The sequence below is a fragment of the Vicugna pacos genome, chromosome 35 (assembly GCF_048564905.1).
Source record: "Vicugna pacos chromosome 35, VicPac4, whole genome shotgun sequence".
In the NCBI taxonomy this organism is placed as follows: Eukaryota; Metazoa; Chordata; class Mammalia; order Artiodactyla; family Camelidae; genus Vicugna; species Vicugna pacos.
The window spans coordinates 20,243,788-20,269,663 of NC_133021.1; the positions used below are offsets into that span (position 1 = coordinate 20,243,788).

The 25,876-nt window shown below is 40.0% G+C and overlaps 1 protein-coding gene across 2 annotated transcripts in view; it reads left to right on the forward strand.

The window, feature by feature from the left end:
• The first annotated feature begins 4,183 nt into the window (after window positions 1-4,183).
• The window catches only part of PTER (phosphotriesterase related), a 58,803-nt gene continuing 37,110 nt past the window's right edge, over window positions 4,184-25,876 (forward strand). For both annotated transcript variants that reach the window (XM_006216764.2, XM_072955018.1), the window contains exon 1: window positions 4,184-4,292. The gene's annotated coding sequence lies outside the window, so the exon portion shown is untranslated. The remainder of the gene's footprint in view (window positions 4,293-25,876) is intronic.

The window sequence follows — 25,876 nt, forward strand, 5'->3', positions numbered from 1 at the left end:
GCCATTCAGTACTGCCCTTTTGTCTCTGTTATCCAGGTTCTAGGAATTCTCATCCAGCTCCTGAATGGGGAAAGAGTGGAGGTTGTGGGGCAGATGGGAGGCTTTTTGAAAGGCCAGTTCTAGAAGGCACTTGTCACTTTCCCCACATCCTATGGGCTGCAGCTCAGTGGAAGGACCACACCTAACTGCAAGGGAGCCTGGGAAATGTAGTGCAGTGATTTGCCCAGGAGGAGGAGGAAATGGGTTTAGTGCCCACCAGCCACCAAATACCATGTCACAAGTCACAAGTACCAAAAGAAATAGCTAGGCCAGGAGGGGGGAAATCACTTTAGAAGTGTTTTAAATTATTGGTGTTATAATAAAAAAAAATGACATTTTATCTATACTAGCAAATCTAGTGATAGTAACAGGTGTTCTAAATTCATCTCAACTTTTACAAGTTATTTACAAATAGCTGTCTAAAGTCAAGTCTTTTTTTATTGTGGTAAAATATTCACAACATAAAATTTACCACTTTAACCATTTTTAAGTGTATGGTTTGGCGGCATTAAGTCTACCCACATTGTTGGGCAACTACCACCACTCTCTAGCTGCACAATATTGTCATCTTTCCGCGTTGAAACTCTGCTCCTTAAACACTAACTCTCCCTTCCCCCAGCCCCTGGTAACCACTATTCTACTTTCTGTCTCTAAGAACTGGATGACTCTAGGCACCTCATGTAAATGAAGTTATGCAATATTTGTCCTTCTGTGTCTGGCTTACTTCACTGAGCATAATTTCTTCAAGGTTCAACTAAGTTGTAGCATTAGCAGAATTTCATTCCTTTTTAAGGCTGAATAATATTCCATTATGTGTACAGACCATATTTTGTTTGTCCATTCATCCATCAATGGACATGTGGGTTGTTTCCACCTTTTGGCTATTGTGAAAAATGCTGCTATAAACACAGCTGCACAAGTATCTGTCTAGTTCCTTGTTTTTACTTCTTTTAGATCTACACCCAGAAGTGGAGTTGCTGGATCATTTGCTAACACTCTTTTTTAAAGAACTGCTCTACCATTTTCCACAGTGGGTATAAAGTCATAATATCTTTTGAAGACAAAGTTGTGATTGGCTTCTACAGGTTACAATGACTCCTTTGTAAAAGTATAGTCCCCATTCAAAAGTTCCCTGAACTGGGGGGTTGTGTGTTTTCAATTTAGCTCTTAAAGAACTAGAATAATTTTAATTTCATTTTTTGTTTGCCTCTAAGTAAAGTAATAAAATACATTGAATAGTTGTATTCTCTGGGAGGTATAAAGAATAGGTTTTTGATAAAAAAAAAAAAGAATGTGTGTTGAAAGCTCTGTCCTATCTCTGTTATGACATTGATATCTGATAGATATTCTAGAAATGGTGGGACTAGTTTATCACACTATGACTAAAAATTACACCGTGACAAGAAAATTTCTGTAGCACTGGAAGTTTTGACTTCCAACTAACAATTAAGACCTGACAGCAACACCATTTATGAATTGATACCATCAGCTGTGCTTTTTCCCAGCCACTCATCTGATAATTATCTGGATTACTTTATATTTTGTCTTCTCCAGATTTTTTCTATAGACTATTTTTGCATAAATATTTAAAACAACTAACTAGGGCGATGAAAACCTGAGTGCTTTCCAGAAGTTTAATCCAAACAGCGAGGGGTTTTGGATGTTTGGGTTTGATTTTATTCTCTCCACCAATGTAGTGTTTCTGAGTACAGGTACTGTCAAAATTCAAAGATACTATGGAAATGAAAAGCAGGTACTGTGGAAAGGAGAGTGCATTTGAACTAAACCCTTGACAGAGAGATTGATTTGGAAACCTTTGGTTCCTCAATAATATGATTTTTAACTCAACTATTTCATCATAGACAGATAACAGTACGTTGATATTCCAGGTTTCAAAAAATATCTCCAAGTTAAGCTTTTCCAGGAAGAAAGGCTGGAAAATGAAGTTGGGCACAAGGCTTGATGTCAGATTATGATCTCTGATAGCAGAACATCATAAAAGATCCCCTTCATCTGTTCTTGTCTGCTTATCATCAGGGCTAATTTTGGGGCCAGGTCCGAAACATGTTATGTTAATCATTTTTAAATAGGATGGCATTTGGTGCTTAACCAACAGTAGTGCTTAAATCACAAATGACATGAAATGGAATTACAGTCTATGCTTACATGCTATAAGCTACCAAAGCCTTTTTTCACTGTTGTACATTTAATTTGCATGGATTTCTATCCCTTTGTTTGAACACATGTGTTTACAACACTTCAGGAAAGTTCCTGAAATAAAACACCTACATTTTAATTTGAAATTTCTTTGAAGCTACTTTCAAAGCAAAATAAAATCTAGTAGTTTCTCTTTAATGCTGTCTTTTTCAGGTGTAAAGCCACAGAAAGAAGAGCCTGCGTGTGAAATCTATCACACATCTTGCACAATGGGTGTAAATAATGTAGGCAGTGGAGAACTTAGTAACTTCCATAAAGAAAAACTGAAGTCATTTTTTAACATGAATCTTGATATAATTTCTCGTCTGGCAGCATGGACTAGTAAAATACATAACATTATAAATAATGGACTTTAAGGCTTCTCCTTAAAAACTATTGTCAGGTACACATTTGTATGGCTTCATGGTTGCAACAAAGGCAATCAAAGTGGTAGCAAGCACTGAAATCATTCTAGAAGCCTCCCTTAATCCATCTATTCATTATACAATCTCAGTATGAGCCCTAGTCATTCCTAGTAATATCCAACTCACCCAATACTTATGCCTCTGGAGTTCTAAACCGCTATATTTATTCCTGTCTCTCCCACCACTGGGAGCTATTTTCATCCCCTTCCCTGTTCCTAGGATTTAAGCAGCCACCATCTTTAAGGACTATTGCTTTCCCAATATTTTCTCCCTGTCTATCCCTTACCCACCAAAAAAACTCCAAAACACTCCTCTCTCCAAGACCCTTATTTTCTCTTCTCCTGTCTTTTCTGAATTCAATATGTTAATGTACTTCCTAGCATCCTATCCCAGTGCCCCACTCTCTCCTAAGAAGGTGGGTGTTGTGACATCACCAAACTGGGTACTAGCCCTGGCCTTGCAACAGGCACTTCTGTTTTTGGAGACAAGTCTGTTTTTGGAGATCTGTAATTGGAGGAGAAATTGATCCTAGCACATGTAGATTGTACCACAAATTAAGACAACAGATTATCTAGATTAGCAGAGGTGCCGTCAGGAAACATCTTCTATTATAATCATTATATGTTTGTCTTCCTTTCAAATGACACCTGATGGTTCTTCCCACCTGAGCACTCATCTTCTGTTTCTCAGAATTCAGGATAAAACTAATTGAATACAGTGTAATACTTAAATTCTCTACGGTGGCAGCTGCTTCTAGGACTATGTTTAGTAGATGACCCCCAGGTATTCACTGAGCCTATTTGTCACATGAAGTCCCGGGGCCAGCTCAAGAGCTTACAATATAGACTCTAATTTTAAAAATGAGAAGCCTCAGGCCCAAGAACAGGAAACAGTGACGGAATGAACCAAAAGCTGTCTGTATTCACGATGGTTATCCAAATCCTGTTCGTGCTACCAAACTGCCAGTGCACATCCTCTGACATGTGATGCTTGGAGGAGACGAAAATAGATACCAAAGCCTCCATGTTCCAGGCATTTCCAGGGAGACCTGGGATCTGGGGGAAATGCAGATCTTTCCCCCTAGGGGATCTAGCCCCTACTCCTTTTGACTCAGCCGAAGTAGAGAGAGATGTGAAACTTCTCTTTCCATGGTATTTGGGGGGAACCTATAAGAGAAAGAAGAAGTGCGCAGAAGTAGGCTCCCAGCCCAGCCGCTGAGCCTGACGATCCCCTACCCCGGATAGGCCACGCCGCCTGAGCTCGGAGCTCGAACTCATCCTGGAGGCGGGCGGGGCGGGCGGGGCGGGCGGGGCGGGCGGGGCGGGGCCCGCTGGGTGTGGCCTAAGGCCGACGGCCGGCCCCGCCTGGCGTCCTGTGGGAGTGACCTAGGGCCAGGGTGGGCGTGGCCTGGAAGCTGGGCGGGGCGGGGCCGGTCCGCCCCGACGCGGTCCGGGGACCCGCGGGCGGGGAGAGAGCCACACTGGTGGGGGGTGGGGGTGGGGTGAAGTGGGAGGTGACTGGGGCGCGTTAAAGGAAGTTGGCCCTGCCGAGGGTCCCCGGGGAGAAGGCGGCGCGCAGCGAGCGGAGGGAAGGCGCCTGGGAGCCGGAGCGGGCGCGGAAGCTGTGGGCCCGGTAGGAAGGGTGGGGTCGCTGCCGAGCTGGGCGTGTGCAACCCCGCGGGGAGCCCCCGGTCCGCCCTGGGGAAGGAGTCTCGGAGCAGACGCTAAGGCTTTGGCGTGCTGCTGACTTGAAGGAAGCTGCAAAGACGGTGATCTTGCGGCTGCGTTGAGGCCTAGGAGGCGGGCCTGGGCTTGAGGTGGCTGGTTGCCCCGAAGTCTAAATTCCTGCAAACCTGGCTTGAAACCCAAGGCTCAGAGAGGGTCCCGGCATGGCTTGAGCTCAGGGTTGCTCCACAGAAATGCTCCTGGGTCGTCGTTGGGCAGCTGTGCTGGGATAGGGGCGGGGAAGGAGGTGTTGTCTATTCCACGCTCTTTCTCCTTTAATAAGCTTTGAAATCAGACCTCTAAGCCTTGGGCCTCAGCGTTCCCCCTTTATTTTACCGTCATGGTCCTTCTAGCATAAAGGTATTTCATTGCAGATACTACTATATATAAAATAGTTGAACAACAGGGTAGTACTGTTTAGCACAGGGAACGATATTCAATATCTTATAATAACATAATGGTAAAGATATAAAAAGGACATATATATGTGTAACTGAATCACTATGCTGCACACTGGAAACTAAGAACATGTTAAATCAACTAAACTTCAATTTTTAAAAAAAAGACATTTCAAATACATGAGCGTGGATATGATCATGGTATTTACAGCCACAATGTTGTGATAGTTGTGAAGACGCCTCAGGTGCAGTCACACCTGGGATGGGGGGACGTTTAGAGACGAGCACTTTCTCCTTGTGTGGACACATGGGTCTTGTTATCCTTAAATCACCTCTGCAGTGGAGGAAACCGACAAGCACTTAATGCCTATCCTAAAGGATCCTCACACTCATTGTCATACAGAATGAAGTCAGTAAGAAAAGAGCCCTAAGACTTACGACTCCTCCTTGGCCAGTTATATTTTATTTTAGGCAGTAGGGGTGTACAGCAGCTATCTGGAAGGCCTGATGTAATTTCAGAAATAACCAACCCCTTCAAAATGAAATCTCAGTGCACATGGCAAAGAAAAAGAGATCAGACAACATGCCCACTGTTGATAGCAAGATAGCAACTCAATTTTAAAAAGAAGCATTTGAATACAAAATTCACAGAGTGATGCTTTAAGAAACTACATGTTCATATGTGGAGGCCAGATGTTGCTTTATAGTAGAAAAGTGACTAAAATATATATAGCATAGATTTTTGGAATAAAATAGTAAAATACATTTTATTTCCATTCCTTGATCTTAAATCACAATAGGAATGCCTAAGCCTATATTTTTTGAAAGTTAGAAAAAGCTAATTACCAGGGGTCTTCTCTGAGCTCGGTATCTTCTAATTTAATCAATTTAATCATCTCCACAGCCCTGTGAGGTGTTCTGATGTTACAGAGGAGAAAGTTAAGGCACAGAAGAGTGAGGCCATTCTGCTGGCAAGTTGGGGGCGGTGGGGGGGAATCTGTCTATCTAACTCCAAAACCTGTGCCCTTATCCACTCGTAGTTTCTTTTCACAAATGTACCCCATATCCAACAAGGAATAAAGACACACTGATAGAGCAGAAAGACAGATTGCTGGTTTAAAGAACTCAAAGGACCCATGAGGAGAGCCTAATTCTAGTTCTGGTTTCAGCTCTTTGACTTTGTACACATTACTTATTTTTTTCTAAACACATAGAGGTAATTGATCTCTAGCTTCTACTGGATCCAAAAATCTGTAGGTTTGTGAAAATAAGATTCTCCTTTTACCATCTAGAGATATTTTTGGTTGCATTTGGTGTTGAAATTATAGGGTGGTCAGGAAGGGTCAGGTTATTCATTCAAGAAATGTGTACTGTGTACCTGGACAGGCACTGGGGCTGCAACAGAGAACAGGACAGATAAAGACTCTAGCTTCTTGGAGTGTGTATTGTGGTTGGAGGCAGAGGGGCTGGAGGAAACAAAGAAGGAACCAACTGACAAATTAACAGACAGCTACAAGTTGTAAACAGAGGGCTGTGACAAAGAAAAATGGAGTAGGAGGCACTACATTTTTAAAAATGCATCCTAAAATTTAGCAGATTAAAACAACAGACATTTATCATCTCAGTTTCCGTGGGTCTGAAATTTGGGTATGAGAGGTTTGGGTGGTATGGGCTCAGGGTCGTTCACGTGTCAAGCTGTGAACCGAGGCGGCAGTGGTCTCAAGTCTTGACTGGATCTTGACTTGTAGGATCTTGACTCGTAGAATCTGCGTCTTAGCTCTTTCATGTGGCTGTTGACAGACCTCAGCTGGCTGTTGGCCAGAGACTGCAGTTCCTTACCATATGGACCTCTCCACAGGGTTACTCATGATGTGGCTTCCCCAGAGCAAATGTTCCAGAGGAGAAAGGAAACTCACGATGGAAGCTACTGCCCTTTTTTAGAACCTGATCTCAGAAGTGGCACACCATCCCTTCTGCTGTATGCCACTGATCACACCAACCCAACTACACAAGGGGACTGGAGGACTGGAGTTGTGGGAGGCCACTGTCGAGGCTGCTGGCCACAAGGTCTATGGGATGTCCAGGGGGAATGTTATATAGGCTGCTAGATATATTACAGTGTTGCTCCCAGGAGCAATCTGGGCTGCAGATAAGCATTTGGAACTCAGTCATGATATATATGAAGTTGAGAATGTGCAAGAGTACCTGGGGAGGGACTAGAGATGGAGAAGGGACCCTGACTCAGTCCTGAAGAACCCAACCTTTAGAGGGAGGTGGAGGAGGATCCAGCAAGGAGGATGGCCAGTGAGGGGAGGAGAATCAGGACAGTGTGTGTTCTGGGGGTGGCTTAACGGAAAAAGAGGTTTCGCTGGACAAGTTGCCCCTTCCCTATGAAGGGTAAAAAATACCTTGACTATGGCTGAAGGGAAAAGAATTTCTGGGAAAAAATGCAACTTAATACAATTTGCAGTGTGTATAGTTAAATTTTGACCCAGATAGGAGCAAAGAGCAGGAGATCATATTTAGAGTCTTGGAAAGTCTATGCCCGTGTACTTAGTGCCCTCTAGGTCTGGGGCTTGGCCAGGAGAGCCCTGGGATTACAGGAGGTAGAGAGCTCCTATGTAAGGTTTGTAGGGTTTGCTGTCAGATTTAAGCTTGAAGACAAAGTAATGAGCTATATGGAACAGGAGGAGCTATTGACCTCAGAAAGTACATTTTTGCTTCCATATGCTTTAAAGTGTTACTATATGAAGAATCTTTCTTCTCAAATGTCTTAAATACCCCCAGTGAACCACACAGGAACATTGCTGAGAATTCCTTAAGCTGTGTTCTGCCTTATGAACTTCATTGCTCATAAGAGAGTCTGAGATGGTTCTTGAATATGTTTTTCATACACTTGTGGCCTCATTCTTCTGTTCTCAGTGGTTCATGTTTTTCTTTAAATAAGTTTCATTTAAAAAAAAAAAAGCCTCCTCATTTACAGACATCTCTCTCGCACTTAAAAATAAATTAAAGGAAAAAGAAGAAAAATAAAAGGCCTGCTCCCACCTGGTCACCTGGCCTAACCTGGCTCTGTGGTTCTGATGACCTGCTTCATGAAAGCATTATCTCCTTGGGTACAAATGTCTCTGCCTGCTGGGCGTGGGAGTCCTAAGTGTCCTTCATTTCTCTGCCCTCTTCCAATGAGGCTATGAAATATAGGTGGAGTGACCTGTGTCACTTCCAGGTGGATTCTCTAAAAGCCAGTGAGAGATTTGTCCCACTCTCTTTCCCTCCACTACAATGACCACCAATTTTCTAGGTAGTGGCTGTTCTGTGAGCTTGGGTCATGGAATGAAAACAACCAGCAGAGTCCCCGTCACTCTGCACTGGACACATAGTGTGAGCCAGAAATCAGCTTTTGTTATATTTAGACCCTGTGATTTGGGGATTTGTTTGTTAAAGCAACATAACCTAGCCTGTCCTGACCAATACACTCAGGTAAGGTCTGAGCCGCATGCCTCCAGGGATTACTGGCTTCTGGTCTACCAGACACCTTGGGAACCTAAGCACAAAGGTGCTGTAAAAAGCTTGCTCTTGTGACCAACATTCCTCTTACTGTTGATGAGATATAGCAGGTGGACTTGTTTCCATGACACTCAAGTCAGCGTTATGATTTTAATCAAAAGTGGCAAAAATGGCACTTAGATGTCTAACTACATTCTGAAAGGGCAGGCAGCCGGTGTTGAAGTATAAAATACACAAAGGCTCAGTGCCCACAAGGGATAAAATTAAGGCTCTCATTTTAAAATATGTTTTGGTTTTTTTTTTCCAGCAGGAGGAGGTAATTAGGTTAATTTATTTTTTAACGGAGGTACTGGGGATTGAGCCCAGGACCTCATGCTTGCTAAACATGCACTCTACCACTGAGCTACACCCTCCCTCCTAAGGCTCTCGTTTTCATTTTGAAAAACATAATCCCCCCCTCTTCTCTGTATATATATTTATTTATATACATATTTAAAATTTTCAGTATCCTTCCAGGTATTCCAATATAGAGGAATGTTCATGGGTTCATTGTTAAGGATAGTTCTTTCCCAATGTAGTTAGATCTATCAGTGGATGCATTTCAGATATTATTTTGTCACCAAGGGACACTTGAAATGAATCATTCATACTTACCATTGACTAATTTCTAAATGTTTTAAAGCAGCTTCAAAGAGCACTTTAAATATGACTTCCTGGCTACATTATTTCAGATCTAAGAGGATCAGACCTAGATGTTGCCCTCCACGTCCTGGAAGCCACATGTTCCTTCTTTTCCTCTGACTTAAACAGAAGTGAAGCAGGGAGCATTTTGCTTAGGGCAGAGCCAGGCTGCCTTCTTAGGGATGTTGACTATAAATCCACTCTCCCTAGAGGTTCACAATCAAAGTTCTCCCCCTCTCTTACTCAGACGAGTGATATGATGATGATAAATTGCTTGGACATGACTGCCCCAAGCACTGGTGTGATGAATTATGTTGTTCAGGGCATGACCAAAGATTCTCCACTGTCAGTCTGCAACATTGAATATTGGCAGTATTCATAAATAGCTTTCTGCCTATTTTGGTCTTTGCTCTGCATGTTAAATCCTGTTTTCACAGGTCATGGTTCTTAGTTCTTAATGGTCTCTGTCTTCCCCTGAATTCACTTAGCTAATCAACCTTTTGTTTTTTTCTGTTCCCTACTCACTAAAAGGGTGGGCTGTTCTCACAGTTGTGTTCGGTAAACATTGAGTCCTTCTTCACAGAAACTGTTAAAATAATAATTATCTGTCCTTTTCTCTAAATCCGGAGTAATAACAGCTTATCTTGCAGTGGCTTAATTGGGTAATTATTTAGTGTTTGAAAAGCACTTTGAAGAGACTATTGGTAAATATTATTGTTAGTTGAATGCTCCTTTGTATGACTGAAAGTTCATTGCAACCACAAAACCATCAGTATTACTGTGTGCCAACAAAGCTGTCTTTCTTAATATTGCTTACTGTTTTCAAAATTATATGTGTATTGATTTTTGAAATATTTAAGTTCTTTTCACACACTCTCAACATTATCATGTTTATACTGTTTCGTTTCTACGTCTCAGCTGCTACATTCCTTACGTATCTGAAAAAGTTAGATGTCATTAGTCTTGATTTCTCAAAGTTTGGAGGAAATGTAAAATGCGATTCCTAACTTAGGGGTATCTCACATCATACGGCTGCCACATCCGCTGTGTGTGGCGTCTGCTTAACTTTTCAGCAAGCTTTCCTATTAAGCCCTGACAAATAACTGCAATAATGATTTATTTAGTCAGAGACCATACACTGAGCTGTCACCTCATTGGCATCAACATTTGTCAAAAAGGGTTAGATTATACTGCATATGCCTGGCCAGACCCTTCGACAGATTGTCTACTCACTTTATAGACCCGGAACCCCCAGGTGTAATTAAAAGCCACTTCTGTAGCTTGGACTGCATGACCTCCATTACTGACCGTATTAGTTTGCTAGGGCTGCATAACAAAATAAACAGCAGAAATTGATTTTCCCATCATTCTGGAGGCTGGAAGTCCAAGGTCAAGGTTCTGGTAGATTTGGTTCCTTTTGAAGTCTCTCTTTTTGGCTTACTGATGGTCTCCTTCTCCCTCTGTCCTCACACAGTCTTCTTTCTGTGTCCTAATCTCTTCTTAGAACTACACAAAATAGTCATATTCAGTTAGGACCGACTCTAACAAACCCACTTCAATGTAATTGCCTCTTTAAAGCCCCTATCTCCAAATGCAGTCCCACTCTGAGATGCTGGGGGTTAGAACTTCCACGGAAGAATGTTTGGAAGGGGCACAGTTCAGCCTAGCTTACAATAATAATGGTCTGTAGAAACTACCATTTTAGTCATTTTCTCTGATTATCAAATTGAGCAATCAAGGGATAACTACAAATCTTGGGAGGGTCTACTCAGCTCTAATACTTCTTAACATTACCTGGAGGAGATCTTTACACTTTGTGACTTAAAAGACTGAACTAATTCGATAAAACTAAAACCACATTATTAAATGAACTCTGTATAATTTATTAAATGATTAACCATGAAAGGGACATAATCAAGTGTACCTTGCTATCTGATCTACAACCATCCAAATATTTGTTACGATAACTCACAAATTTTTTTTTCTCTCTGAATCAAAAATGTGCTATGACAAGTCTGCATACTTGGGCCATCAGAAAGGGCAACAGGAGATAAAGTACCGCTGTGGTCCTAGCTCACATCTTCTCCCTCGAGGGTGCCGTCTTGTGCTCCCGCTGTTAGATGTGTTCTGAATTACTGCCTCTGTGTTATCAGCTAAAAATGTCTAAGAAAGCAGAAGAGTCTCTGAAGAAAAATGATGGGCCCAAGTAGAAACCAGATAAGCTCTTGTATTTGAAGAAATATCGGGAATGTGAAAGCCTCAGAGACTTCAATGTGACCTGTCCCCATCTCCCACACACACTAGGGCTGATCATGGAAAACTTTTCAGTGTTCAACTGCAGAATAGAATGGCAGTCTTTTTTTTTTTTAATTCTTTGGAAAAATTGTCTTTTGCAGCAAACTTATAGCCAGAAATCCTTTGAGGATTGTTATGTGGGTTTATAAGAGCATGTTAGTAGTATTTAGCATAATTGGTGGGCTGAGAAACATTATTTTCCCTTCAAAATCTGTTGTTGGAACTATTGTTGAAGCTGGGTGACGGATACACAGGGGTTCACTGTACTAGTCTCTACATTTGTGAGCTTTTAAAAACATCCATATTAAAGAGTTTAAATAAATGAATTATTTTGTAAAAGAGAAGAAATGATTTTATGTTCATATAAAATCAATTTCTTCTCTCTGTATATTATATACAATGAATGTATAAAATTCATTTCTTCTTTCTATATAAGTACAAGTTCTGGGATGCATTTTTTAATGCCATCACATTTTCTGGGACAGATTAAATTTTAACAATGAGGTGTGCTTGCACACTTAAGAGAATACACGTGTGAGGAGAATGTTTTCACTACCAGTTGCTCCATAGAGAAGTATTGTTGAAACCTCTACCCGGGAAGGATACAAGGGCATCTTTGCTAGTTTGAAGCTCGATTATTGGACACACGCTTTTTATTTATGGCTCCCTGGTCTGTGGCACGTCTACCATTTCACGAGTCGAAGTTTCCCAGGCTGCAGTTTCTCCAAGTTCAGTTTTTAACTTCAGAGACGTTCCATATGCCGCCGCACAAATCCATTTAACACAGGAATTCCAGAGGAGGCCACTCGCGTCCAATGCCCCATGCCCAGCTGAAGCCCTTCTGCCCATGCTTTCCATAAAAATGTCCTTGGCTGTTTCAAGAGGCATCTTTACAGGCCGACACTGGGTGAGAAATGAGCTCTACTGAGACCCCACATCCCTGCCTCCTGCCTGCCCCTCCCTGCCAGCACCCAGCCCAGGTCTCCCAGCTCCATAGGCAGAATCAGGGACTGTCCTGGGGCCTCGCTTGTGAATCTCACTCACATTTCTGTGCAAGTCTAAGGCCTGACATTGATTCCCTTTTGCTTCTGTGTTGCTTTCAACTTGCCCCATTATCAACCAGAAAGAACAAATTCCAAGAGTTCCGCTCTCTTCTGTGTAAGTGGGAGCAGCTGAGTGCATGTGTAGTGAAGATCCCGCTGTCTGGAGGACAGACATTACTGAGACGTTGACCTTAACAGCCATATGTGACCTGTTCGGGATCCAGGGAAAGAGAAGCTTCTAGCAAATCCAGTTTCAGTATGCCTTTTTGACTTCTTTCCTCCCTCCAAGGTATAGCCTTTTCGCTTTTTGCCTGTCAGTGTATTTCAGTAGAAAAATTACAATATTTCAAGCCAAGAGGTCCAAGTCTAAAATGGTCTCTGTAGTTGTATATATTCTTGTCTGGTGAATGTCATCTAATTGTTAGATTTAAAATATCAAAACATACACAGTTTCTAGCCTTGGGGATACTTCACAGGCCTTTGCTATTACTTCTTCTTGCTACAATGGGGTCAAAAGGATCTGTTTCTAAATTCCTGTGCTATCTCACAGACCAAATCAGAATTGCAAAAAAAAATTTTTTTTTAATGCAGAGTTTTCATAGTTCTTTATGTAGGGACACTGTAGCTTTTTTGGTGAACCTGTTTCCACTTCTTTATTTTTATTTTTTGTATTGGTAATACCGGGGCCAAATAAGTTTTCATTAATTATTCCTATATAATGTAATGATTTTACAACATTGGCACCAAAGGGAAATTTCTTTATATGTAGTTTGTCTACAAAAAGTGATGGATTAAACTTTACAGTTTCATTCTATAAAAATTGGAAGCTTACAAAGTAGCTCTACTAGGTCTGACCATAATGTCTCCACCCATATTCTTTACACTATATAATATCATATTTACATTTTAAAATCAACATCATTTACAATAATGTCGACAATTATAGGATCAATGAAAAGGTCTGAGAGTTAAAGTTGGAAAATAGCTTTCTCTGCCTAGTTAGAAGTCAAGGTGATGACCTGGGGGATGGTACCCCAGGAACAAATGTTAGCTTTTCGATAGACCTGAAAAAATAAATGTGTTACAAGACATTGCAGAGATGTTAAATGCCCTTTAATTTGCACAAACTCAGTGTAATATTCATCAGAGTGAATGAATGAATTCATCACTTATTAATATTCATCAAATTTATCAAATTTGATTCATTCTCATATCGTCCTTGAGTGTTTGCTATGCCTACGTACTACCTTTAATTACTTAGCATTTTCCTCGAAACCAACCCTCTGCTTTCCTTCAGCTTCATCCTAAGCACTAATATCCATGAAATCACGGGCTTGCCGTGTTCATTACTTTTCTCTAAAACACATGAAAACAAATAAATACTTGTTTAAAATATTTGTAAATGCCCATCTATTATCTAAAATCAGTTTGAACTACCAGTGGAATACATTTCACACCTTCTGAAAACACTGACAAAAAGCAAGCAGATTATTGACTCTTTCTTACTTACCTCACCATCCACTAAAAATTAAAATAACTCTTGGTTGTAAAAGTTGGCACAGAGTCATTTTCAGAATAGTTTTCTGTCCTTGTACTATGATGGTTAGAAAAGGTGGAAACGTTAGAAAATGTATACACATGTACTTCTATGTGTTTATGTACACATATGCATCGGTAATGGATCATTTTAGCTGTTATTTGGGAAGGAGCCAAGAGTTTTCATTTGCTTAGACAGTCAGCATCATTTATTTGAGGGCTAATTAGCCACCATTATTTTATACCAGTGCCTCTGTGTTACTCTTAGTCATACGCAAAATGAAGAGTGAACATAAAAAAGTAATCATCTGGGGTGTGAGGTATTTTTCATTCATCTGCTAGTAATAATCTGAAGTTTATAGTAAAGTAAATACGGTAATGTGGTTTGTTACAGTCTGGTTTGCCCCATGAGAGATCAGAAAATAATTAGAAAGATACCAATAGCTTTTACATTCCTTGTGTAACTATGTCCCGCCTGCTTTTCTCCTCCTTGTAAAGCCCCACTTGTCGAACATCTAAACAAAGTGAACTCACGGGGAGCAGCTGTAAACCTGGTTTAGAGGTCACTTAATGCCTCTTCACATGGAATCAGAGAAGATGTATCCGGGAGGAACCCTACAGATCACCTTACCTAATTCCTTTGTTTTATTAATGAGAAAACAGGCCTACAGATTGATTTGCTCAAAAATACATTTTTTTGCATATCAACTTTGGGGGGGAGGGTAGACTTCTATATAGTTGTTAAACTTGTGGCTTTTCCTCCTCTTGGGGAAATAGCGATATGTTCATGAAGTATTATGTTGTCCCATCTGGGTGCCTTCTTCCATTTTCAAAATACAGTAAGTAGACATTAATTTTTGGTGGCACTTAAGATACTTTATAGCTTCTAACTTTTGTTTGTATCAAATAAAAAAATTAACCTATTGCGTAGTATCAGGAGTGGTGTCTGTTGCTTTGAATACATTTGCACAAGAGAGGGAAAGTGATATTTTTTTAAGCAGTGACAAGATATATTTTCCATAATAAAATTTTGTTCTTATGCTTAGTGCACTTGGATTCCAACATCCCTGAGTTCTTGATTTTTAATCTGTGCGTAATAATAATAAAATAATTAAAAAACTGATAATCAAATGTAATAAAAAGTAAGTTTCGATATGAATTCATAATGAAAAATGTATGAAACGAGTCACTGAGGAGAACAGACAGGGAAGCGAGAGTTTAATTTCATGTGATGCCTAAACAAGAACTCAAGGAGGAACAGAGTAGCAAGTGCCATAGACTTTACATATGAAATTAAAAATAACTTCGAGAGGAAGGACAGCTAATTTTGTTTATGTAATAAGTTTCTATTGCTCCACAGTTTGTCGGTAAAAGCAGCTTGGAGCACTTAGAGAGCCCATCTGTATCCTCACTGTGTTCCAATTTAAAAAGTGTTATTACTTTTTTTTGGAAATTGAGCCACGGAGTAGTTCTAAGATCTCCCCAGCACCCGTAATTTGAGAAGGAAAAAGAGCGACCATTCCCCCTCGAAATGCTGTCATTTGCCATCCCCTAGAAGGCAGGCAAGTCCTGAAAAACACAAAAGACATGGCCGGTTGCTGATTCTTCTGCGGTTAATGCTACAGGAGAGTCCAGACTCCAACACATCTGCTCCCTGCGTCTTCAGACCCACTAGCAGCTCTGAAGTCTGTGCCTTCTCCCCAGTCTCGTTAATTTACTCCTTCATCCATGAGAATCTATAGGATGCCTGCCACCGGCCGGTCGTGGTTCTAAATGCTGCGTGTGACGTGGTTCTCACTGAACACTGAGCAGAGAGGATTCCTTGAGAGTTAGGATAATCGATCTGCAGTTCTCCTGCGGTGTCTCCAGAGAGTGTCAGAGGATTAGAGGCCCCTCCCATGAACACAGTGCCCTTCCAGGCCCTGCAGCGTCTGTCGTTTGTCACAGACACAACACAGTCACTGTACACCCTGGCCTCAAACCAGAGAGAGTGTCGGGGACTGGGTGGTGCTTTTCTGAGGCTTGGTCTTATGCTCGGAGAGAGCACCTGCACTCTTTCCTCTCTTAGCAATAAAGATCAAGGTGCAGCTTTCACGCTCTGCGCTGAAAGCGAGAGAGATCCGGGCAGAGGAGAGGAGTCCCCCTCACAGCCTCTTCTTGCTTCCTCCTTGAGGTGAGATGCGGCTGCGTCCTCTGCTATTGTCTTTGGCGTTTGTCCTTCCCAGAGTTAGTGACTACAAATATGACAGCCAGACTCTTATGAACGCTGGTAACCTGGGTCCGTTTTCTGCCATACTGTCTTTGTTTGACCCTTTATTCACTGGCAAACATTTTCTCTCCAGGAGCACCTGGTATGGTTGCACTCACAGCCACGTACTGCCAGTGACTTCAGAATTTAGCATTAGAGTATTCACCGCGTTCACCTACATGCTGCTAAGCCTGACTACAGCGTAAACTCCGGGAAGATGGGGACCACGTGTCTGCTTTTCCTCTCTATCCCACAGAGAGGGACTGACCTCCTTTCTCACTGTTGTGTGAGTCCTAAACAAACAAACAGAAGAACAAACCGAAACAAAACACTGACCTCTTGTGAAAGGACATCTCTTCAATTAAGCGTCACGAGGCAAAGCTTCCTGCAACGTGCCCTGACCTTCTGAGATGTGAAATGCTTTATTGCTGAGCGCCACTTCTTTACAAATATTTTTTAAGCGTTCGCATCACAACAGCATGGCTCCATGACAATTAATCTTCTGTGGTAATGCAGTGACAATGAGATGATTTCTCTGGAGAATCTATGCTAATACTATTAAAATGCTCTTACAGTGTCAAAATGATTGCAGTGGAAGCATGTGGGGACTGTGCTTATGTGATTATGATATTATAGTGATGGGTGATTACCATAGGAAACTACTAATTCAACTCTGCAGGGACTTGCATTATGAAGCCATTATAACATGAGATTATAATGACACAATAACTTGGATGCACATTCGTGATGTGAAAACTAAAAGCTAATTTGAATGCAAGTAGTATTTCCATTAAATTGTAATTAAACATTGAAAGCAATGCTTGTTTAAATTTAAGACGGAGACATGCAATCCAGAAATGAAAATGGTGGGAAGGGATACATGCCAAGTACAGGCTTAGGAATGGTTAGAACCATTTGCAACTCTGCCCTTTAGAATTTACTAGGGGTGAACGCTCACCTCGAAGTGGCCTCCCCAAACCTTCTCCCCCTCTGCTGGCCTCTAAAGTAACCAAAACCTGTATCAGGACACAAGAACCCTGGAAATACCTCCCATCCTATCACTGCCATCATTAACATTGTAAGCCTCCTTGTTTCATTTTTGGACATAATAGTACCTTACCTCCCTCAACACAAGAGGATAAAGCAGTTTCTTTCCATTGTAAGTAATCTTTTAAAAAATACAACAAAATTAATCCATGTTCAAAATCAGACAAAACAGATAAGCACAAAGGAGAAAAAGGAAAAAAAAGAAAACCTTAAAAAAATTCTACCTCTTAGAAATGACCTATATTAGCACCCCTGGGCATTTTCTTTTCTTTCAGACTATTCTCCATGCATAGTATATATATTTTTTCTTCAAAAATTTGTATTGTATAATACCTTAAGTCCTGCTTATTAATTCTCGCCATCCCTGCAAGTTGCAAGATCTATCTCTTAGCCAAGAGAATCCAGTTGATAAGTTTTTGCTTGTTTTTTAAAGGTCAGCTCAAGCTGGACAATTTTACGTGTCACCCAGGAAACTGTATTTTGCTATTAGGGAATAGTATTTGGCAGGGTTCATGCTGTGCGTTTATCAGTTACAGGATGGGTCTATAGTAAATTTTTCAGAATCTTAGCAGCGCTGTACATACTTCATTAACACTGATCTCTGCTTAGTGATGAACAGTGCATTTGATAAGTCATAGAGTTCTAGCTTGTTCTTAATTGATAATTACTGTATGGCTTAGGTCAACGTAAAGATAGATTATGAAAAACTAGGAAAATTTAAGGGCTACTGAACTTGTTAGATACACCCCTGCATTAGCTTGCTCAGATGTCATAAGGACACAAGAGCTAATACATACTCCTTCCTAATTATGACTCAAAGTGGTTATTACTCCTTGGTTTAAATATAGTTGAAATGAGTTTTTTGTTATTAAGTATTTAGTTCCCACTCAGGCTGTATGCCTAATGGTTATTTTTATTACCACTTCTTGCAACAACCAATTTAGGTAGATAAATTTCAGTGACTCAGGTTCTTATTTTTAAAATTAGGGAAAGGAAAGCACAGCGCACTTAAATGTCTTGCTTCGAGCCATGCAGTCCACACTGAACTTGGGCTTAGATTTTCTGGTCCTGGATAATTATAGTTTCTTCCTTAGGCAAATGAGGGATGTCCCCTCTGAACAGCACTTCCACCTTAATAGCCACCAGTATAACTTAGTGTGATGTTTATAGTGAACATCTACGTGGTTAAATAAAAGGAACACTGGATTGACAACTGGGAAACTAGGTTCTATTCTAGGTTATCTGGCCTTCAAAAGATGAGGATTCAGTTTTTGCATCTAAAATTGAAGCCTTTGAATTAAATGATCTCCTCAGTCCCTCCCAACTCAAAAATTGTGAGATCACATTAGTACTTAACATTAATGGAAATGTTCATATTTTAATTATAACTATTATACATTTTAATATTTAATGTTAATAAAAATATTTATTTTACTGGCTTTAAAACAACTGATCTAAATTCAAAAGCATGCCTTATTTAGATACATCTAATCATTTGATGTGTTTTAGCAGTCTTGTAATTTGAGTTAAAAATGTCTTTTTTATTTAAGAAATTTACTGAAAGTATTAAAGTTGTAGATATAAATCTAATCCAAAGAAGAGATTAAAATTATGTCCTTTGGGCATAACCTCATTATTGTTAAAGTACAGTTAGAACTGCAAGGAAAGGAAACTTCTGTTCTCATAATTGTACAAGTATATAGATTAATAGTTGTAATCATAATATTTAAAATGTGTAACTTTCTGTGAATTCTTAGGAACCAAGTAATAGCAATGACCGAGGTACCAAGTTAAAATATAATGCTAGACAACCTCTCTAAGTCTTTTAGGGTACCTTATTTGTATGAGGGAAATGAAAGCATATTATATTCCTTTTAGATTTAAATACATATATGTGACTAGAGATTATTCAATTAAAATTTTATTACTTGGCTGTAGGGAATTTTCCTAATTTTAGGAGTCTTGTTATCTAGAGAATTTAGAATTCCACTAGAGCATTTTTTTTTCTGCCATCCTAAAGATTGGGAAAGAGTGATTATTGTTCTGTCACACATGTAGTTATTACAGATCTGCCCTGGATCCCATTGTTGTAAATCAGTTTTCAGGAGGAGAAATAAGCTGTTTGTTACTCTATTTTAGTACATCAAATACTAGTCACTCCCCAAAGATGTTTCTGTGTCACGTGCCACACTCTTTTAGGACCAGGCAAAATTTGCTGTCTTGCCTTCTTTCCTAGACCCATCACTAAAGATGATCTCTAAAGCAATTTTTCTCAAACTTGAGGGTCCACAAATTCTCAGCAACATTTGTGATTTTTGTGTTTCCACTTTTATGATAATATTAAAGCATATTCTGAATCATCATAACCATCTTACAATGAAATATTGCTGTAGGGTTTCATTATTTGTATCTCCATTTGTTTTTCAGACTTCAGTGATGAGAAATTATTACCTAAAACCACAGAGAGCATCTGTGTTTTTTTTCCAATGTTTTTTCCCCAAAAACTGGGATCTCTGTTTCCCTGGGAGCCATGACTGTGTTTTCTAGGATGTCAGAAGGTAGAATATTGAGAGTAGTCTGCTAAAGTGATTTGGGCCCTTTAACTTCCTTTCTAAGAAGTACAGTTGATTTATATGCCAGATCATCTATGGTAACTGCACATCTGTTTGTTTTTCAGAGTCTGACTTTAGAATCTACACCAATATCCTAGGTGTAGAACCAAGAGTCAGGACTTCCTCTGTTTTCTAGTCTTTTCATTGTTCCTAGCACTGCCGTTTGTACTGCGTCTTCAACGTAAGCAGCTCTTCTCCCAGTATGACCTCCTTAAGACCGGTACCCACTCATCTCTCTGTTGCTGAGGGAAGCATGGGAGAGGGGGGCGGGGAGGCAGCTGTGAGAGAACTCAGCCAAGCTTCTGATAAACAGCCAATCAAAGTGAAGAGATTATACATCATGATACACTGGGATTCTTGTCCTGTGTTCTTTTGCAAGAGAAGGGCGGTGTGTATTTTCTTTGGTGCTCATTTTAGGCATTCATCAATAAGTGTTGGTTGAATCCCAAAGGAGAAGCCTCAGAGGTCATGGTTCCTTTTTATGGGATGTATTCTGCCTTCAGTGAAAATGGGATTGCTCATCATCCTTGGCTGAGTAAACCCCATTTCCTCATGGGTGAAACGGGTACAATAATGATAAAAGTGGATTTCTTCTAAAAGTATATCCCAGTCTTCTAGTTGGATACTTTTCAGTGACTCACCTCCTGCTGATCCTTTGCCTATTTCACAGGGACATTATGAGATTTAATTAAAGTGTACAGAGTGCCCTGAGCTCATCAGAGAAACACACGGCGTTATTATTGTAGATCATACTTCTGATATTCCATAATCTCTTGAAGGTAATGAAACCGGCAATATAGAAAGCTAGGGCCTCGATACAGTGTGAGTTTTATGAAGACACATTCATACCATGTTATAGTAATAGTGGTCATCATTGTGGGTTTAAATGTGCAGAGTTCAATTACTGTGAACTTTCTAATTGTTCTAAGTATTTTGATTTAATTTTTTCCCATCAATAAATAACACATTTGAGGATCAATGAGTATTCAAGTCACACTGTTTTAGGTCAACATTTAAGACTTTCCAGTGTAGTTTTTAAACTCTGATTGTGAAAAGTACTTTACACAGCTAACATTTTAATACATTTGCAATTTAAATAGGGAACAAAAAGGAGAGAGAGAGAGAGAGTGCTCATCCAGGACTCCCTTACCCTGAAATGTACTCCTGCTCTTAAAATCCCAGAGGAACAATGAAAATTCACTTTGGTTTCCTAACTCATCTGGCCTCCTGTCTCCAACATTCAGCCTATATTCACACTGCCCATTTAATTACCCTCCTAATACAAGGCTCATCCTCTGGGGCCAGCGCACACGTCAGTGTTTTTCACTACAGACCGTTCACAAACCCCCCAAATATGCCCTCCTTTGTTCATGCTACCAGAATGTCTCCTTGCAAAAATCCTCTTAAGGTTCTGCAGCCTCACCTAAATGCCACCTCCTCCAGGAAGCCTTCCTGTTCTCTCCCATACGTGTGATGAATGCTACTCAGACAATCTCACATTCGATGCTTACCATGTTTCAGGAACTGTGTTCGAGCTCTTCAGCTTCCAACAGGCGGGAGTGTTCTTTTTTCATCTTTGTTTCCCATAGTATCCTCCTTTGGACAGAGTAGATCCTCACCAAACATTTGCTACATCGAATTGAAGTGTATGCAGGTGAAATGTATGGATGCCCGGAAAGCAGGCTCCTTTATGTCACCTTCCTGTGGTCTGAGAATTTAAGGCCCAAGTTATCCCCTCAAACCTAAAAATCAAAGCTGCTTTTCTTAATATTTTGAGAAGAAGAATAATAGCTGGTCACAAAGCTTAACAGAAGCCATATCGCTAAAGAGAGAACATCAGATTGCTTTTGGCTGAAAGTGCATGCCGGCAGTGTGGAAATGAAGGGTGGATACACTGGTTGAACAGACACTTTTCAGGCATCTGCTTCTTTCCGGTAAGTAACATAGCTCAGAGGTGGTATCTGCTTCTCTGGGTGTCGGAATGGAACTACAGTGGTTATCAAAACAAAACTAGTTATATGTATGGCTCCTCTTCCTCAGGCATGGATGGCATTTCTCATGCAAGTGTCCGGGTAGGCAACAGATCATGTTTTGGAAGTTTCTAGAACCAGACAAAAAGAGTCCTCTGGCTCTTTATCCTTTTTCTGTGAGACTACCATTTGTGCATCAAACAGGCTAAGCCTGCCAAACTAAGAGAACACGCATGGCACTGATTCTTTCTAAGTCTGAATTAGCTAAGCAGAATAGCAAATGTCAAGACTTTTCTATGACAGTCTACTGTGTGCTGTTCAAAATAAAATAAAAAACCTGAGATGACTTTGTGGGAGACATCTTTTAGGTAGATAGCTGTTCGTACAATGGAAAGGCTTTCTGGGATTCTGAAAATTATTCTGAAGTGAAGCTGTGTTAAAAAGATATTAATGTGGATGGTATATATGTTTAAAAAATTAGCTGTCAGAGTTATTATCCAGTTTCATTCCTTGTAAAGGAATGGTTACTGCTATGAATCACCTGCAGTAATTACTAAGTAGTTTTAGTTTCCTGGTTTATAGTTGGTGCCTACTAATTCAGGTAGGAAAATCCTTGAAGATATAGTTACTTGATTTTGTTTTTATATGCTGAAGAGTCTTGTTCTTATTTCGTAAGGGAAAGTTTTGTGTTTTTTTTAAGCACATATATTCCTAGGTAGTATTGTGTTGGGTGCAGAAGGATACGCTACAATGGCAGGTTTACTATGTTCTGACGGCTTGGAAGGCGAAGATATAGGAAAGTTGAAAATACAAACACAGCATAAAAACCCACAACCCCAAAACTTTGGGGAAAACATTTTCCCATGCTTTTAAATAATTTTAGCTTGTTGATTTAAGGAAATAATGTGATATGCCACAAAAGGGTGTGCTATGATCTCAGAATTATCTCTTATCAGAAATATATTGATAAATAATCCAGGAATTTTTTTTTAGCCCTTTTCTAACAACTGTGAACCTGTTCTTCTTTTCTGGTTCCAATTCTACTTCCATTTATAATTTCCCTGCTTCTGCTTTAATATTTGTTTTCTTTATGTTATGTGTCCTTCTTTTATTTATTTAATTAAAATTTTTCCCCTGCTGGAGGTGCTGGGACTGAACCCAGGTCCTTGTGCGTGTCAAGCATGCACTCTACCACTGAGCTATACCTCCTAACCCCCTGCTTTATGTTACATGTCTTTTGTGTAAGTTACCTCAAATCCTTTGTGGAATAAGGCTGGATTAAAATAAGCAAGCATATAGCTATTAATTAAGTACTACTATGTACCAGGCACTGCCCGGGGACTGAGGAATGAGAAGCAAGACACTGACTCTGCCCTCAAAGAGCTCAAAGTCTGATGGAGAGACGTGAACACAAGATGTGAGTTTCAAGGGTAAACTCAGAACTATTGAGAGAACCTAGAATGGGCATCTTACCCAGATTACTTGAGCAACCAGGAGGAAGAGCTTCCAATTAGAAATGATGCCAAAGCCCCATCCTGACGGCCAAGTACCAGTTAGCCAAGACAGGAAAAGTGTTGAGGAGGTGGAGTAGGAGTAGGTTGGGCTTCGTAGCTCAGGGAAAAAAAAAAAAAGGCAGCAACACTTTCAAAGACCTGGAGACAGGCGCAGACATGTTGAGTATCTCACACAGCCCTCCCTGCCGAGCACAGCGTCTTACATTTAAGGGATGCTCCGTAAATATTTGTCAGATCCATTATAACTGTTGTTTTAATGGATGGAGAAGCTTAATGTTAATGGGTTAATTTGGGGGGTTGCAGAGAGGCTGGGGGAGAAAGTTCAAGAGAAGTAATGTGACCAGGATGGGCAAGGAGAATGTGTTTAGGACCAAATTTGCGGTGCCCTCAGGACCAGACAAGGTTGAAAATAGAGGCGGCTTCTGAGGGAATGACACCAAGTTGAAAATTTAGCCAGAAAATCAATGGTGGGTGGCAGGGAAGGTGCAGGAGGGGAACAATATAAAGTTTGTAGGAAGACCTTGAGGTGAAAGAGTCTGGCATTTCTGAGTAACTGGAAGGCCAGGGAGGAGAGAGGTCAGAGAGAAAGTGTGGGGTGAGGGGTGAAATGATTGGAGAAGCAGGCAGGAACTAGATCCTGCAGTGTGCCTTACAGGTTATGCCCAGTATTTCGACAACGGGAAACTTCTAGGGGAGTTCTAAGCAGGGAGAGACATGATCAAATCTCTGTTTTATCAGGATCTCTGGTCTACAGGGAACAAATTGGAAGGAGGCCCAGCGGCTAGATAACTGTGTTTAGTTCATCTTTCTAATTGTTTTTCTGGCAGTTAACGTGCCTTTTAAAAAAAGAGATTATCTTTATGGTTTTGTCCTTATATGTGTGTGTGTGTGTGTGTGTGTGTGTGTGTGTGTGTGTGTATCTTCACTTAAAATATGTACCATTTTATACCCCTCTTTTTCACTTATAAATAAATGATGACCCATATTTCATAATTCCTGACACTTTCCTAGGAAATGTCTCATTGACTACCCCCGCACCTGCTTTCCTAACCCTACACGGGAGTGTATTCAGTAGTGAGATTTTGGTCCTTGTGTGGCTTGACTATGATAAACATTATTCAGGCTGCTGAACCTTTTCTAAAATTTTCATTGGACTCCAGGTCTAACACTAGAGTCAAGTTCAGCCCACAAAGGACCCAGTCAAAGAGCGTGAACCACTGCAAAGGCATGTAATTTGATCAGAAGCATTTGCTCATGAACAATATCAAATCTTAGGCATGACTGGCAATTAGCAATACTGTGATAATACAGGAGAATTTGGAACAGCTCTTGAATTAATAAATCTTTGTGTGGTTTAGTTAAAGGATTCAAAATCTATATTCTGTTATTTCACAGGTGACAATAGTATAGGTATTGGATAGGTTTATACTGTAAAGAGTGACCTTTTCTCATTTTTCTCCCTTTTACTGATATAAATGAAACAGATAGACATTTTAAAAACTAGAAAATAACATTAAATTGTAATGAAGAAAAAATTATCTATCTTTACTACTTCTACTGCCCTAAGATACACATTTTAGTATTTCCAGTTAAGTTCTACATATATTTAGCTATATACACTCTCCATAAATTTACAGTTTTGTATTTTTTCACATGTTATAAGAGCATTTTCTTATACCACTTTGCATAAGATTCCATCATATTCCTATAATGGTAAATGTTTTGGTCACTATTCTAAATAATGCCATAAAGAAATCTTTGTGCATAAGTATTTTTCACAGGTAACTAAATATTTCCTTAAGACAGATCCCCCAGCAGCACCGTACCATTTTAAAACTCCAGCTCCACATGGCTAAACTCCTTTTCAGAAAAGTTGGGCAAATTTGCACTTTGCCAGGGTTACATATAGGAGGGCCATATGTCACCATGTGTATGTAATATTACTCATCTTTCACAAACCAGTCAGTGAACAGAGCCAGCTTTGTTTTAACCATCTTCCAAGTGACACATTCTGCTGGATCTCCAACAATGTAGACACTTCTGCTAACTTTTAGGACTAAGTTGCCATTTATATAGTTTTTATTTATTTATTTTTAACTTTATGTTTTTTAACTTTTATTGAGTTATAGTCACTTTAACTTTATTTTTTGAAGCATAGTTGACTTACAATGTTAGTTTCAGGTGTACAGCAAAGCAATTCAGTTATATATATACATACATACATATATATAAAATTCAGATTCCTTACCATTATAGCTTATTACAAGAAACTGAATATAGTTCCCTGTGCTATACAATACGTCCTTGCAAGTTGCCATTTAGAATGGAAAGCTTTTTTTTTTCCAAGTGCAAAGCTGGATTTCTGCCTATGAAAAATTGCAAATGGTTATTTGTGTTTCCCACACTGCAAATGTAAGTTCCTTCAAAGACGTATACATTTTAAATGCTTTTATTATTAAGCACAGTTCACACAAAATTGAAATCAAACTCCCTTCTCTGCCACCATGTTTTGGGGCTTATCTGGCAGGAGTAATTCCAAATAAATATCTTAGTTATTTGATAATTGGACATTTGGACAGCTATTTGAAATTTGGACAGTTTTCCATTATGTTGTGTCCGCTGGAAATTATTTTTAAAAAAT